The sequence below is a fragment of the Cibotium barometz genome, chromosome 51, assembly GCF_041138505.1.
Source record: "Cibotium barometz isolate CiBa-2024 chromosome 51, ASM4113850v1, whole genome shotgun sequence".
NCBI classification, from domain to species: Eukaryota; Viridiplantae; Streptophyta; class Polypodiopsida; order Cyatheales; family Cibotiaceae; genus Cibotium; species Cibotium barometz.
In genome coordinates this window covers 45,605,946-45,622,134 of record NC_141096.1, presented here as the reverse complement: position 1 = coordinate 45,622,134, position 16,189 = coordinate 45,605,946, and the positions used below count along the sequence as shown (strand labels likewise).

Here is a 16,189-nt window from a genome sequence, read left to right as displayed (position 1 = left end):
ACCAACCCCAACAAGTGACTGCTATGCCCAATGACATGCCAGTATACTCACTTGTACTACATGTGGTATTGATCATTTGATCAAGGATTGTCCATATTGCGCAAGTGGTTCGACTTCCATTGCTAATCAGGCCACCATCCGAACCATTAGTGTGCAGCCTGGAAATATCACACCACTCAATGTCCTGACATGAGCCCAAGCCCAATTAGGGGACAAGGGGGAAAACCGAGCAGATGCGACAATTTCCAGAACTAGCCGCAGGAGAAGAGTGAAAAAAGTGGGTAAGGGTGACACAAGGGTCACAATCCAAGATGGATCCAAAGAAGATACGATCGACACCGGATCCACCCATTCGAGAGAAGAAGGGGATCAAAGGATCAACCACAAAGAGCCGGACCTAGAGGAGCAAAGGGAGCAACCCTTAACTCCAAAAGGAGTTGGTGAGTACCTCAATGCCAATGAGGAGATAAGGAACCTCGAAAGACGCCAAGGCCTTAGTAGAAGAATGTCAACGGCTTCATGAAGCCAAGCTTAGGGCTAACCGGGTCAAGGATACAATGTATCCATGAAACAAGCCAACAAGGGAAAGGGAATTGGACATACCTACTCCTATTCCAAAAGTAACATTCCAAAAGTAACAAAAGAGGGATCTCAAGCAAACACAATGTCCAGAATGTTTAAGGAAAATGCGCTGGGTGAGTTCATCCATTCCTTCCCTATGGATGATTACGAGACACACCTGGGAGGAATCCTCAATCGCCAGACAACCCAGCGATATCGGAAGTCGCTGTACTTGGCTACGCCTATACAAATGCCATTGGGGCAACTGTTACGCAGTTCACCAACCCTATGGACACATGAAGGAATGGGTAGAAGGTGGATTAAATCCGGTCGATACTATAGAGAAGGTTCTGCCACCTCTGGCAGAAAGAACCTTAAGACACACAAGGAAAACTCGAGTCGTTCAGGATACTAGCTAATCAATTGGGATGTTATTAAGAAAGTGATGACACAAAAGCTACAATCTTGATTTATCATGGCAGATACCAGGCACTGGCTATCTTGGATGGTGGGGCGGGGGTTAGCATCATCACAAAGCATTGCTGGGAGAACTAGAGAAAACCCGATCTAAAAAGGGAAGATCTAATCATTAAAATGGCTGACAGAACATCTTCAAGGACCATTGGACTTCTGGAGAATGTGATACTCAAACTCTTTACGTTTCGCTACCATCATACATTTGTAGTAATGGACTTCCTGTGCCAACTTGACTCAAACTCTTTACGTTTCGCTCTACCATCATACTTCTTGTGCCAACCTGACTCATATGACATAATATTAGGGAGACCCTTCATGAGAGAATCCCAATTGGTGCATGATTGGGCATTAGATCATGTGTATGTAAGTACGGATTTGTAAATTTTAAAGATAGATTTGAGAACATAGAAAGCACATCCCATGGAAGGGCATTTGTTTGGTAATGATTCAGTCACATGGAGCGGACCACATTTGTACACATATGCCAAACCATAGTGGAAAATTCCAAGGAAGAAGAAGAAACGGAAATGTATGCATCACTTCCTATTCCGGACTTCAATGAAAACTGGATGCATGTGCTAGCTACCATAGATGTGATGCAACCCAAGGGAACCCAGTATGTGGAATCTGGAAATGTCCCCACGACCTCTATCTATATGGTTGTGGCAAACCATTGATGAAGAATCAGAAGAGGAAGCCTCTAGCATAGAAGGGATCGTAACACAAGGCCGTACTAACGCTCAACGCCTCAGAAGATGGCAAAAAATAGAAATGATGTATTGCCCAATGACATTCCCTATTACAAAGAAAACCCACAGATGCCCAGTGGGTGGCTGAGATACCTCGAAGCCACTAAGGTACATGATGAGTTTTCTAAGGTTGGGGTGAGGAGTTAAGATATCACTGGAAGGAAGACACAAGGAGACAATCACCCTTCATCAAGAGCTAGAAACACCTAAGCTTACAAAAGCTGGGCGTCGAAAACGGAATAAAGCTTTGGTAGAAGCTGAACGTGAGGCTAGAAAAGTCATGGCTAAAACAAAAAGTGAGAATGAGGATAAACCAGAATTGCTCTCAGTACCAGACCACTTTAGAACCTACACTGTTGATGAACGGTAAGTGGTCTGACTGACGACAACAAGGGTTAAGGAGGATGGGCTATCCACATCATACGATGGCCCGACGGAAGTCAAGGAAGTTGACATCGCGGAACCAGGGGAGGAAGCCAGACCCGTATACATTGCTAAGTAAGGACTTGACTTCGGCTAAAGAAGATGAGCGCATTGCCCTCTTTAAGGAATTTAAGGACTGTTTTGCCTGGAATTACAAGGAGATGAAGGGTGTACCACTTGAGGTAGTGCAGCATATGATTCCAATAATGGAGGGATCAAGACCAACTAGGAAAAAACCATACTAAATGAATCCTAAGTATGCGGTAAAGGAGGAAATAGACAAGCTCATTGCGGCGGATTTCAACTATGAGAGATAGAACAAGGAGAGAGAGTTTAAAGAGCTTGTGAGTAAGAGAAGAGAGCTGAAAAGAGAGAGAGCTTGAGAGGTTGAGAGTAAGAGATCTAGAGAGGAAGAGATCGATTCTTAAAGCTGTGAGAGAGAGAGAGAGAGAGAGAGAGAGAGAGAGAGAGAGAGAGAGACTCTATACATGCTCTTTACTATAGCTACATTTCAAGCAAGTGAGAAAATGTTTAAGGAAGCCATATTCAGTCGTGTGAAGAACCTTAGGGCTCAAGCTATTATAGTGGAAGATAGAGATTGGCCTCTCTATCATCATCACCAACCCCTTCCCCAACCTCCCGCAACCGATACACCAAAATCAACACTGACAACAATAAGGCAAAACTTCCCTCGACAAGAAGCCATTGGTGGGTGAGAAGAAGACCTCATCCGGCCATTGTTGGCATTCTAGCAAATGAAAATCAACACAATGCCAATGTCCTTGTGTCTTCCTGACAATTGGTAAGTGTAGGTAAAACCCTTCTCACCCTCCCTTTATTGCTTATTTAGCTCCCCACGGAGGGTAGAGATGGTATAGTTGGGTTTTGCTGCAAGTACATGGCATGGATTCCTAAACAATAAAAGAAAATCTTACTAATACCAAACCCAAATAAGATTCCACTTATAACCAGACCCTTGCACGTTTCCAATGTGCATTCAACCCTCTTCACTCACATCCTTTTGCCACCACACTTAGGATTATAGACCCATCCTTCCTACCTTATGGCCCATCCAACACATTTCCCAATATGCATTTAACTCTCTTTACTTACATCCTTTGCCTTACCCTATGCTTAATGTCAAATAGAGAAAGTCTGTAGACTCCATATACATAAGTTCTTAAGACTAATCATTCCCTTGCAATAGTTTACTTATGAGCTCTCCTCTTCCCTCTTCTTACTTGCTTATATGCCATTGAATCTTGCTTGCTTGGTGGATGCATGCTAGATAGGTTTAATTGTAGGTTTTCTTCTTGCATTAGCTTTCCCTTCATTCCCCACCTTTTGTGTGAGAGAACCATCGCGAAGGACCAACTATTTTGGTCTCCATCTAGGCACAGAGAGCTCTCCCTTCACCCCATTTTGGCAACGAAGCATTCGAATGTGACAATGGAGTGAGGATGCATCGAACCAACTAGCATACGCACATAGAGAAGTTGCAGTTTGCGGCTCCAAGGCAAGACCCAACAACATATGCTTTGGCATGGCTAAGGTAAGCTCTTGACTTGAACAAGTCATACACTAGAGTAGTTAATAAATTTCCTAGGTGTGTATATATATTGTGGTATACTAGAATTCCCATGGGATGATATAAGGTGCTATTATGAATAAAAGATGTTGATGAGTATCATGAGCTTCTACCCAACTTTGTGTTTTAAAAGTAATCAAAACTCTGTTGAAGCTTTTCTAGTGAGGTGGGAGTTGACGGTATATCAAGCATGTATAGTTCTAACCTATCCTCATTGTCATTGAAGATTGTGGAGTTTTGTAGCACCCTACACCGTGATCTAAAATTTAGCGTTATGGAAAGGAGAGGGTATGCATTTTCGACCTACTGTCGTAAGGCACTTTGCCATCTTACCCACTTGATCAGGCACTTATCCTTTATACGACAGTGTTGGAACATATAAAGCAGCCTTACCTATCTAAATAAGACATAAGGCGCTATACATTATCAACCTATTATAAAGCACTTTTTCATCTTAACTGCTCGAACGGGTACTTATCCTTAGACAATACTAGAACATATACGACCTTACCTTGTACCTAATGTCAAATAAGGAAAGTCTATAAACTCCATGTATATACTTACATGTGCAAGGCCTATGCACCGAAAATCTAACTTATTAGGCTTTTCATAGTCTACAAACATTACATGTACATGAAGCTGATCCGCAATCTTTTGCAAACTTAGATTGTAAATTTTAAGGAGCCCGAAGCCCTCGTCTTGTAAGTGTCTCGACCATACAAACCTAGCAATAATCTAGGTTCTAAAAAATAAAGATATTCCCTATTGCAAAAAGAATGTATCATAATAATTATTTTTTAAATAAATTGCAAAAGCTACATAAAAAGAAAGTTTCTATATATACCGTAAAACACCAGTGCTCTTTAATAGTTCGATAATTAGAGATGCTGTTGCTTGTCCTTCCAAAAATGGAGGGTCTACAATTGAGCCATGAATTATGGAAAACAATGATGCCTATATCATAGCAACTATCAAAGAAAAATACCTTCAATATCTTGTTCATCACCATAAACAAATGAAAATGATCTCCTTGCCACATCTATCCTAAGTAATATACATGTGATACACACACACACACACACACACACACACACACACACACACACATCTAAATCACAACCCCACATAACCTTTTATCACACTTTAAAGGAAACAAAAATGCAAAGGCACACACGCACACACACACACACATGGGCAACATGTATGTATGTACACACACACACACACTCTCTCTCTCTCTCTCTCTCTCTCTCTCACACACACACACACACAAACCTATGCTTTTCACACTCACTAAATAATATTCCTTTGACTCTATCTCCCACACACACACACACACACACACACACACACACACACACACACACACACACACACAAACACAAACACGCAAACACACACACACACACAAACACGCAAACACCCACTCTTGCACATCTTTGGTTAGATGCATCACTTAATGTTTGTAAATTGATTTACACCATGAACTAAAATTTGGGAGGACTTGCATATGGTTACTCGTTAGTCTTCTCACCTAACCCCATGCATGTGAGATATTCCGCCGACTGACAAAATAGTTATTTCCAACAAGCCCACTCTGGCTGCATTCTCTTTCTGGCTAGCTGGTGCTAGTTGGCTCATGTTCATGGCACTACACATGTTATGGAGGTAGCCGATGAGATGAAAGAATCAAGGCTCTGCAGATACGCTAGCGAAAGATCTTAATATCGCTTTTGGATACATCCTCCAAGCTCCACCTATATAAAGGAGCCAGGTGAGTGCTGAGACACTCACTTAGCCCATTAATTGCCTTTTGGATGTTTGCCATGTCTCTAGAATTAGAATCGACTGGGAGTTTCTCTTCTAAGGTAACTGTTGTTGATTTATCTCGCATAGCGGTGGTACTTTGTGTTTATGGCAGACCTATGGATTGATGACTACATGGAAACTCGTAGTATGCTGACGCCTGTGTATGACTTGTATTATATTATAGGATGATGACCCTTGGGAATCCTATACATAATACATATCCGACTCTGGATAATCTACATGCAAGTTTTTGAGATATTTCTCAGATCTTGTACTACAATCAATTCTGAATTGTTTTTCAAATAAGAATATTGGTGTTTGGATTTTACTGAGAATGTTAGGTTATGTACATTTTACGAGTTAACTACGCTGATATAACATAGATGTAAAGCACGGATCTAAAATCCGGTTTTTTGTGCGTATCGATCCTAGATCACCAACGGTTAAGCAAGGCTAATAAAACAAGAATTTGGTATTATAATTTCTGGCTTTTTCTAGGTTGCATTAACCATGGAAGTAATATCATATTTTGGAACTATACAAATTGATTTCTATTTTATTGGCAAGTTGAGGCTTATCCTCAAAAGCTAATTGTGGAACACCACTTTTGGTTGGGTATTTTGGTGATAATCGGCAAATGGCATGTGTACGGGTCTGCATGGTTGTGGCTAACACACTTGGCAGATTCTGAAAATTGGGCCGGTGATAACCAACACAATATCTGCGTGGTTTAGGCTCTTAAATCTAGTGTTTTCTGTGCGTATTAATCCTAGATCACCGATGGTTAAGCGGCTATAACATGAATTCGGTATTATAATTTCTCATTTTTCTGGGTTGCCTTAACCATGGAAGTAATATCATATTCACACACACACATTTATTTTATCAATTAGTAATCTCTCTCTCTCTCTCCCTCTCTCTCTCTCACACACACACACACACACACAAACATACACACACGCTTACTATTCACATTATTAAAACATTTTAAAATACTTTCATAAAACTAAAACATTTTAAAATATTTTCATAAAACTAAAGCATACACACACGTTTCACACGCGTGCTATTTACATTATTAAAACATTTTAAAATTAAAAACATTTATATTATTTAAAACATTTAAAAAAATGGCGCTATTCACATTTTAAAATACTTTCATATTATTTTAAAAAGCTTTCACTAACATGGCCGGAGGTGCAGGCTTACGTTGAGGAAGCCGGGTTGACGGCTGTGCGCAATACCTGCAAAACCACAAAACAAAACAGAGAGAGAGAGAGAGAGAGAGAGAGAGAGAGCACCTGCACAACCACGGCCACAGCGAGCGAGAGAGGGGGATAGAGAGAGAGAGAGACCGCCTGCACAACCACGGCCACAGCGAGCGAGAGAGGGAGGGAGAGAGGGCAACCACCCCAGAGAGCGAACCTGCACAACCACCAGAGCAAGCGAGAGACTTGCAGAACCACCAAACACCAGTGAGAGTGAGAGTGAGAGTGAGAGAAAGAGAGAGAACCTTCCAGCAAAAGCAGCAACCAACCAAGGAGTGAGGGGAGCACACAACAACGACGGGATGACCTTGAATCCTGCAACCGGAGCGATGGAGGGTGGAGGCAGCAAAAGTAGGGCACGGCCCCATTATGGCCTGAACGTACAGAATTCCTCTCAGCAGCAATGCGTCGCCCGCAATGGCGGTCCAGTCCCCTCCTCCTCCGACTGCGTCCATTCCCCGCACTTCGTCTGCCTCGCGAATCATGCAGCTCTCACAGAGCACGGGCCTCAGGGCATCTGCCGGTAAGGGCTCCCAGTTCGGGTCATCAATGCCTGGCGCGGCTTCGCTTCAGCAGCAGATGCTGGCGGCTCAGAGGGCGTCTCAGGGTCAAGCCGTGGTGACTCCCCAGCAGAGACCGGCTCAAAGTGGCCAGACAGCTCATATGCAAGTTGGGCAGCTAACTTCACCCGGGATCATGGGGGGGTCATCGGCGATTCGTTTCATCTATCCAACCCAATACATGCAGCAGCAGCAAATGGCCAGACCTGCACCGGCAATGGGCGGGCAAGCGACAGGTCATCCTTCTATGTTCACAACAATTATCAGCCCTTCAACAGGCAAGTGACGATTAAGAACCCATTTCCTTCGTTTCTCATCATTTCTCTTGTTCTTTCTCACTAACGTTAAAGAAGATGCACGCACGGCATCTTCTCAGTCACCTGGTGGCTCAGGTAACCTGCAAAGCAAGCCGCATCAGCCCTGGATGCAGAAGCAAATGCGTCAGGTGTCAGCAGCTCAAACATCTTACCGTGTAAGTCAGCAACAAGCAGCTTTGCAGAAACAAGCTCAAGCACATTACTCTCAACAGTTGCAGCAGGGACAGACACAACAGGTCCAGCTGTCTCCAAATAAACCAGCATCAGCAGCTCGGGAGGGTTCAGCCTTCCTCTATTCGACGACCCCCCACCCCAACTGGCATTTAACCAGGCACACCTGCAACAGGAACACCCACAACTCCAGGGGTTGCAATGACCCAGCCTTTAGAATCTGGGAATCACATTTTGGGTAAACGGAGCATTCAGGAGCTTGTTGCAGCACAGGTATGAAATCTCTGTGGTATATATTTCCTATGTGACATTTTTTTTGAGAGGATATCATTTTGATGTCACAGGTAGATCCTAGTGAGCGGCTTGATCCTGAGATGGAGGATATGCTGTTGGAGATTGCAGATGATTTTATAGAATCGGTAAGTGAGAGAAGCTTATTTAACATTCTTTCTATTCTGTGAAATTATGCTTTTCTTTGAGAAAATGCAAAAGCGGGAGATATACAAAGATTGGACAGGCCTAGATTACAATAGGGTTTCCTTGGCGTACTTTCTGTGAAGCTTAGTTTGTTGCTGGGAAGCTGTTTTCTGTAGCTGCTGCATTTGTGCTGGACTGTTTTAAGGGTGCCAAAAAAAAAAAAAAAAACAGGAGGGAAGACTTGCACAAAGGCATGCATGCATAGTGCTTTTAGACTCTCACAGCAGTTATGGAAAGTTGAAGGGGTGTGTGTGTGTGTGTGTTATATTTTGGGAGGGAGGGTGGTTTTCTGGTTCCGGTCTCAAGAAAGGGGGGGCCTTAACCTGTCAAAGTCCCTCAAGCCAAACTGGTCGGCTATATTTGACGTGTCCTTAAGGCTGTTTTGCTCAAGGCAACCCCCATATGCATCATTATGCATCTTCTGTGCTGCTGTTTGGCCATCTGATTTTTCTGCTCTACACTTTACTTGCACTCGGCCCCTCGTTCCTGACTCTCTCTCCTCTGCACAGTCTGCATGCCACCCACAGTATTGCAATGCCTCTCCCTGTGTTGACTCTCCTCCCTTTCAATCCTCTTACTTCTTACATTCTGTGTGTTCTCTCTGCTCAGTTCTGGATTCTGATGCTTCTATTTCAGCCATGAAAACTTCTTTGTTTGCTTGCTGTGCATATGAAAAAAACATATAACGGTTTTTTGGATGATGATGGCTGCTTCTTTCTTCTACCTCCCAGCTTTTTCTAGACAGACACCAGAAGGGAACTGGGTGTAATTTTCTTGGATGATGATGGCTGGTGTAACAGTTTCTTGGATGATGATGGCTGCTTCTTTCTTATACCTCCCAGCTTTTTCTAGACAGACACGAGAAGGGAACTAGGTGTAATTTTCTTTCCCCCTTAGAGCCTTCTCAGCCCATGGTTTGATCAAGCCCTCCTTTCCCATGTTGCGATGTTGTGGCTTCTCTTAAAGACATGGCTTAGATCAATTCATCATCATTATTGTGCAGCCTACACCTAGGCTTCTTATCTTCATGCTGGGGTAAATTTAAACATGTCTTGTATGTACCTGGCAGAAAGAAGAACTTACTGTCAGGACTCAGTCTCGGCCATTGCTAGAGCAGGTCTAGAGGTCAGATTTGTGGATCATAGATGTATAGTTTGTGATCGGCTTGATGGTGACATCATTGTTGCCTCTGGTACACTATGGCATGGGCTTTACAAGCTGGACAGTTATGAGAGATTGGTACATGATGCTATAACAAATTGCTTTGGTCACTTGAATTTTGGTAGCTTGTTGGGCCTTAAAAGGCAAGATATATGGTGTCTAAATTGCCACAGCTTGAGGCCCCCATTAAGGAGTCCAAGAAATACTGGATGACTGAGTATCGTTTAGGATTGCCTATACCAAAGGAAGATAATGCTTCCACTTCGACTGCTGATCATGGCAATACGCCTTGAGAACATCAAATGCCAGAGTTGATTATATATTTCTTTCTAGCCATCTGTTTGAGGATGGAATGCACTGGACAACAATAACTTGGTCCCAAAGTTTCAAATAATGCTCTCGAAAAACGTGAAGTAAACTTGGGATCCCTATTAGATGTAATTGTTCACGCACTTGAGCAAGTTTGTAAGAGGTGTTGCAAGGTCTGAAAATTTGTCCATGTGGGAATTGTATGCTTGATAGAGACCTACAAAAGAGCGGATCTCGTTGACCATTCTTTGGAACATCCCATTCGAGAGCTGCCCTTATCTTTTCAAGGTCAAGGCTAATCCAGCCTACACTGATGATATATCCTAGATAGTGGATTCCACTACTCCGAATTTGCTCTTTTTAGCATTGATATAGAGCTCATTGTCTCGCAATAGTTGCAAGACCTTTTCAACATCCCTCTCATGCTGCTCTCGTAACATGAGGAAGCTCGGTGGAAGAATCGGTAACTTCAATACTTTGAATTCAGTAATCGTTCGCAAAGAAGATAACACAAAACAAAGAAGAAGATGTGCAAAAAATAGAGAGAGAGAGAGAGAGAGAGAGAGAGAGAGAGAGAGAGAGAGGGGGGGGGGGAGGGAGGGAGGGAGGGAGGGAGCGAGGGAGAAGACAGTGGTGGATTGCCGTGTATCATAGTCACCAGCCCAGTCAGAATCACTGTAAGCATGTAACTCCAAGCTGCCCCCCCTAGGATATACTAGCACAAGATCTAGGGAGCCCTGAAGATAGCGGAAGATCTGCTTCACTACTTGCCAATGCTTTGTACTTGGGCGGTGCATAAATTTGCTACACGGGGAAACCCCAAACTGAATATCTTGGTGTGTGCTACATAAATATATGAGGCAGCCCACTGCTTGGCCGTAAACACTCATATCAAAAGGTTCTCCAACATCATACATGCTCAATTTCATCCGTGGCTTCATCAGAGTAGAGATGGGCTTACAATCTTGAAACCCAAATTTGTGCAACAGCTTTTGAATGTACTTTGATTGGAGTACATAAATCCCAACATCTGTCTGCACAAATTGTATGCCCAAATAATAATGCAACAATCCAAATTTTTCATCTCAAATGACAATTGCAATTCAGCTTTGAATGCTGAAATTGTATCCATATCATTCCCAGTTAGCAACATGTCATCCACATAAATAATGAGCATAATCAAAGTGCCTTGATCCTCCTTCACATGGAGGGTGCTCTTCGTTGGACTATTGCAAAATCCCTGCATGATCAAATAAGTATGTGTCTTCTCATACCAAGCTCGAGGAGCTTGTTTGAGACCATAAAGTGCTTTTTGAAGCTTGCATACTTTGTTTTCATAACCATGCATCACAAAACCAATGGGCTGATTTACATACACTTCTTCCTGCAAATCCCCATTGAGAAAAGCTGAATTTATGTCCAATTAATGCACTTTCCATCCATGATGGGCACCCAATGCAACAACACATCTAACTATGGCCATACGAGAAGTAGGTGCGAAAGTCTCATCATAATCAATGCCTTTTTGCTAGGCATATCCTTTGGCCACTAGCTTGGCCTTGTACTTGTCAATGGTACCATCATACTTTCTTTTTAACTTGTAAACCCACTTTGTGCCAATGGGCTTCTTGCCAGCAAGAAAGTCTACCAGATCCCAAGTGATGTTTTTAAGGATAGAATCCATCTCATTCTGCATGGCTTGCACCCAATGCTCATCCTCATGAGCCTCTTCAAATGAATCTAGCTCATCTGCATCACAAAGTGTACTCATGCAAGCAACATCTGCGTGTTATCTTGCATTATGTGAACCAGCCTGTGTTCTGCTACCAAGTGGAGCTCAAAGTTTGCTCTCTTGTAAAGTACGGAGTAGCCAACAAGGCACAACTCTAGCCTCCTCCGTTGCTGTCCGCTCTTGCTCCACTACTTCCTCCACATTTTGAGGTGTAATGAGCTCATTCATGGGCTAATTTTGAGCACCCAAATGCTGTCCATTGGGTAGTGTTGATGGCCGATGTGTTGAGCCATCAATTCCTCTACAGGAGAAGTCCTTCAAACATGTTATGTGTGCCCGAAGGTGGCTGTCCAAAAAATTCAGCCAATTGCTGGTTTGAATTTTCAACAGATATAACATCTCTGCTATCCAAAATCCTTTGTGTGGAAGGATTAAAGAGACAGTAGCCTTTATTGCCACTGCTATAACCCACAAATATACACTTAGCTACTTTGTCATCAAGCTTAGCTCTCAACTGTTGAGGTACATGCATATATGCTATACATCCAAAAACTCTAAAGAGTGATCAACTTTAGGTTTTCTTTCGTGCCATCCGTCATATGACGTGATGGTTTTCAATGCTTTGGTAGGGAATCTATTCAACACATGTGTAGCAGACATTATTGCCTCCATCTAGAATTTGTGAGGCAATCCTTTGCCTTTAACCATTCATCTAACCATTTCCATCAAAGACCTGTTCTTTCTCTAAGTAACACCATTTTGCTGAGGAGAATATGGCATCATGCATTGATGCTTTATGCCTTTTTCTGCCATAAATGCTTTGAAAGCAATGGACATGTATTCCCTCCCTTAATCTGTACGGAGGGTTTGCATTGTGCAACCTATTTGATTTTCAGCTTGTGCCACAAAATGCTGAAAACATGCAAATACATCAGATTTGGGCTTCAAGGGATACACCCAAGCAAATCTGGAGTAGTCATCCGATAAAGGTTACAAAGCATAGATGCTTTCCAAAAGATGGTGTCCGCATAGGACCACACACATCATTATGCACAAGCTGTAATTTCCAGATAGCCCTTGTTGTTCCATCTTTTGGGAATGCATTTCTGTGCATCTTACCCAATATGCACCCTTCACATACATGTTTTGGGGGCAGCTCTACATGAGGCATATCTTGTACCGTATTATGCCTTTGCAATAGCATCAAACTACCATAATTCACATGCCCAAACCTGGCATGCCACAATTCTGCCTCGTGCATGGAAGGTGTAAGAGTGGTAACCACATGAGCATCATGCTCTATCCTGTCAAACCTATCAAGCTGATATAACCCATGATACAGTGTGCCAGAAGTGACCAATGCATAGCCACCTTCACGGTCTTTCACTTTGCATCTGTCGTCCTCAAAGTTCACTGCATATCATCTTTTAGCAAAAGAGGAGATGGACAACAAGTTCTTCTTCATACTTGGCACATACAATACACCTTGAACTGGATAAAAAGAATTGTTTGCACATGTTAGGGGCAGCCATAAGCTTCTTAAACAAATCCCTCCATGAGGTGATGTGTTTCGAAGCACTACTGTCAAAATACCATGTGTTGTATCTTTCAATGACACTGAGAGACATATGCTCCAATGATGCATCATAACTGCAAGTAAGGAAGGTCCACTCATCTTGCACAGATTTACTGATGCATCATCTTTCCTTGCAGGTGATGAAGAAGAATCTACAGCCATGTCGCTTTCCTTTTTGTTCTCCTTTGCAAGCCTCTTTCTACACTCACTCAAGTAATGACATGGCTTCTTGTAGTAGTGACATTTGCCCTTTTTCTTGGGCTTGTTTGCATCATTTTTAGCCTTTTGTGAAGGCTGTCCCGAATTAGCCTTTGGCTTAAAACTGTGTTTGGCTTTTCCTTTGTCCTTATCTTGGGCAGCAAAAGCCCCATCACCATGCATGCTGGAAGATTTGTTCTTTCGATTCTGCTCCTCCTGTAGTAACAAAGCTACCAACTCTTCAAACAAGATTGGTTCAAGGTTACCCCGCATAGATAGAGTGAGCGATGTGTGGAAATTCAAGTAGGTTTCTGGCAAAGATGATAGTGTTCTGGAAACCAACTCCTTTTCGGAAATGACCTCATCATCGGAAATGACATCATCAATGTTGAGTGGTTTCTCCCGAAGATCTTGGATCTTTGTAAGATGATCAGCCATACGATCACCTTCATTCATGTCCAAGTTCTCAAGCTCTTTCTTGAGAATTGCAACCCTAGCCTCATTCTTTGCCTGATACATGGTCTCAAGTACATCCCAAGCTCATCGTGAGGTCCTGCAAGACTGAATATGCGGTATGATTGATCGCTTTACTGACAAAGCAATCAAAGCCATCGCTTGGGCATCTCGAGTATCCCATCTTTTCTGCTCTCTACGAGGGAGAAGTGGGTACTGCTACTTGTTGAGCACCATGGCCAGGCGTGTTAGGTGCTATGTCAATAGGGCGTACATCTTCACCTAACACATAACCCCATAATCCTTTGGCCACAACTAGATTTTGGACCATGAAACTCCATAGGGAGTAATTACTGCCATCCAATTTGTCCTCTTGGGACAAAACCCCGAATATATCAGTCTCATTTCTAGCCATGTGCTAAAATCTCTTGCAAGAGAGATGCCGTGCAACCAAATATGCTGTAAAAAAGAACCTGTAGTAGGAAAAATCCCAAACGCACCGGAGTGTAATGCCACAAAGTCCCGTGCAAATTTTTTGCCCAAATACAAGGCTGCGGATAAGCAATGTTGAAAATCCCCAAATTTATGAGCACCAATGGGCTGATTTATGTGTCACGACCCTGTAAATTTGTGTAGTGTATGTGTGAGCATGGTTGTCAGTGTGTGAGACATATTTTGAATGTTCATACTTGGGGTCAAGGTGATCCTAGGGGCAAGGGTTTTATTAAAACAACCCCATGTGTGGAGGGGACTAAGGTTTTATTAAAACCACAAGAGGGAACAAAGGGTTAAAAACCTTTAAAACAAATGAATCCTTTTTTTTTGGAGCATTGTGGCCTATTTGGGAGAGCTCATGTTTTTTTTGGCATAGAAAAAAGAAACCCCTTTTTTTGTGGAGAGTGGATACGTGTGTGCTTTTTCTCTCATGTTTTTGGAAAGAGCTGGCGACTCAATTACACACGCAGGTACTGGGGATCGTAGAAAAGCAGGTGGACTGGACGAGTAGCAATGCTAGCTGATTCTCTCTCTCTCGGCACACACTCGGGCAACAACACTGGTGGGTGGTTCTCTCTCTGGGCACACAGTCGGGCTACAACACACATCACACACAGGCTTTTCCCTCTTTGCACACGTTGGTAGGTTTGTCGGGCATCTCTCTCTCTCTCTCTCTCTCTCTCTCTCTGTTTTTGGGAAGGCTGGGGCGAACTGGGCTACTGAGCCACAGAATTGCAGACAGCGCTAGACAGCAAGCAGCTTCCTTACACTCTTTCTCTCTCTCTCTCGTGGAGGGTGACATGTTGCAGGAGAAAATAGGGGGGAGGGGTGGTGCTAGACAAAGATAGCTGACTACTAATTTCTCTCTCTCTCTCTCTCTCTCTCTCTTTCTTTTTAGAGGTTAGTTGGCGGTTTCAAATGCACACAAGCTAAGGGTTCCTCTTTCTCCGGCTCATGGGCTGTTCGCTACTCTTGGTCCCTTGTGAGAGGAGGGATTTGCAGCATAAGAGGCCAGAAACAGGAGGATATCTAGCATGTTTTTGGAAGAGTCTACGGGCTGATGTGTATGGCTATGTTTTTGGTTATGTGCATGGGCCAATTGGATGCGCATTCAAGGCCTCGTGGATGTATTGTCTTGGTAGATTAGAGGTGAATCACAGTGTGGTGTTTTGGGCACAGGGCTAAGAGGACTGACAATTTGGACATGCTTATGTATAAGCCATGCATGGCCATAATGAATTCAGTTGAACTCTTCCATTGAATGTGAATAAAGAAATACCGAAAGGGGTGCCAAGCTTTGGGGCCAACAGGTGTCGTATAGGAGCACTTTAGCTCCCTTTGGTTTGTCTTATTTGCTGATTTACAGCTGTGTTTGGGTGACTGATAGTCTACCGCACTTTAGTCTCTACTAAAGGCCGGTTTCATTTATGTGTCAATTGCACATAATTGACAAAAGCTCCAGAAATCTATGTACTAAAGAGCTTTAATTGTGCAATTAAGCACTAATTTTAGAAAAGCCCCAAAATTCTTTGTCCTGCAATTGCAAAAGCACAAATTTCCTCAAAATCCCCAAAACCCCAAATTTTCTCTATGTCCTGCACCCTAATGCTGCCTGCACTTGAATTTTGCAACGAAGCAATAAGTTCACAAAAAATCAGTCACCTAATGAACCCTGATTTTTGCAGTAGACTCCTGAATGTTGTAGTCAGCTAGAGTGGGTCCGCCGTCTTCAAGCTGCTTACTGGCAATAATGACCCTTCTCCATAGTGCTGGAGAATGTTGGAGTCAAGCGGGCTACTGCTCTGCTGGTGCAACAAGCGGGAGCAACTGCTCTGCTGAAGGCGACGAGAAGTGGATGACGGCAG

General features: G+C 43.1%; 1 pseudogene; it reads left to right on the top strand.

Moving 5' to 3' along the window:
- The first annotated feature begins 7,015 nt into the window (after positions 1-7,015).
- LOC147609679 (uncharacterized) lies at positions 7,016-8,425 on the top strand (annotated as a pseudogene).
- Positions 8,426-16,189: the final 7,764 nt, after the last annotated feature.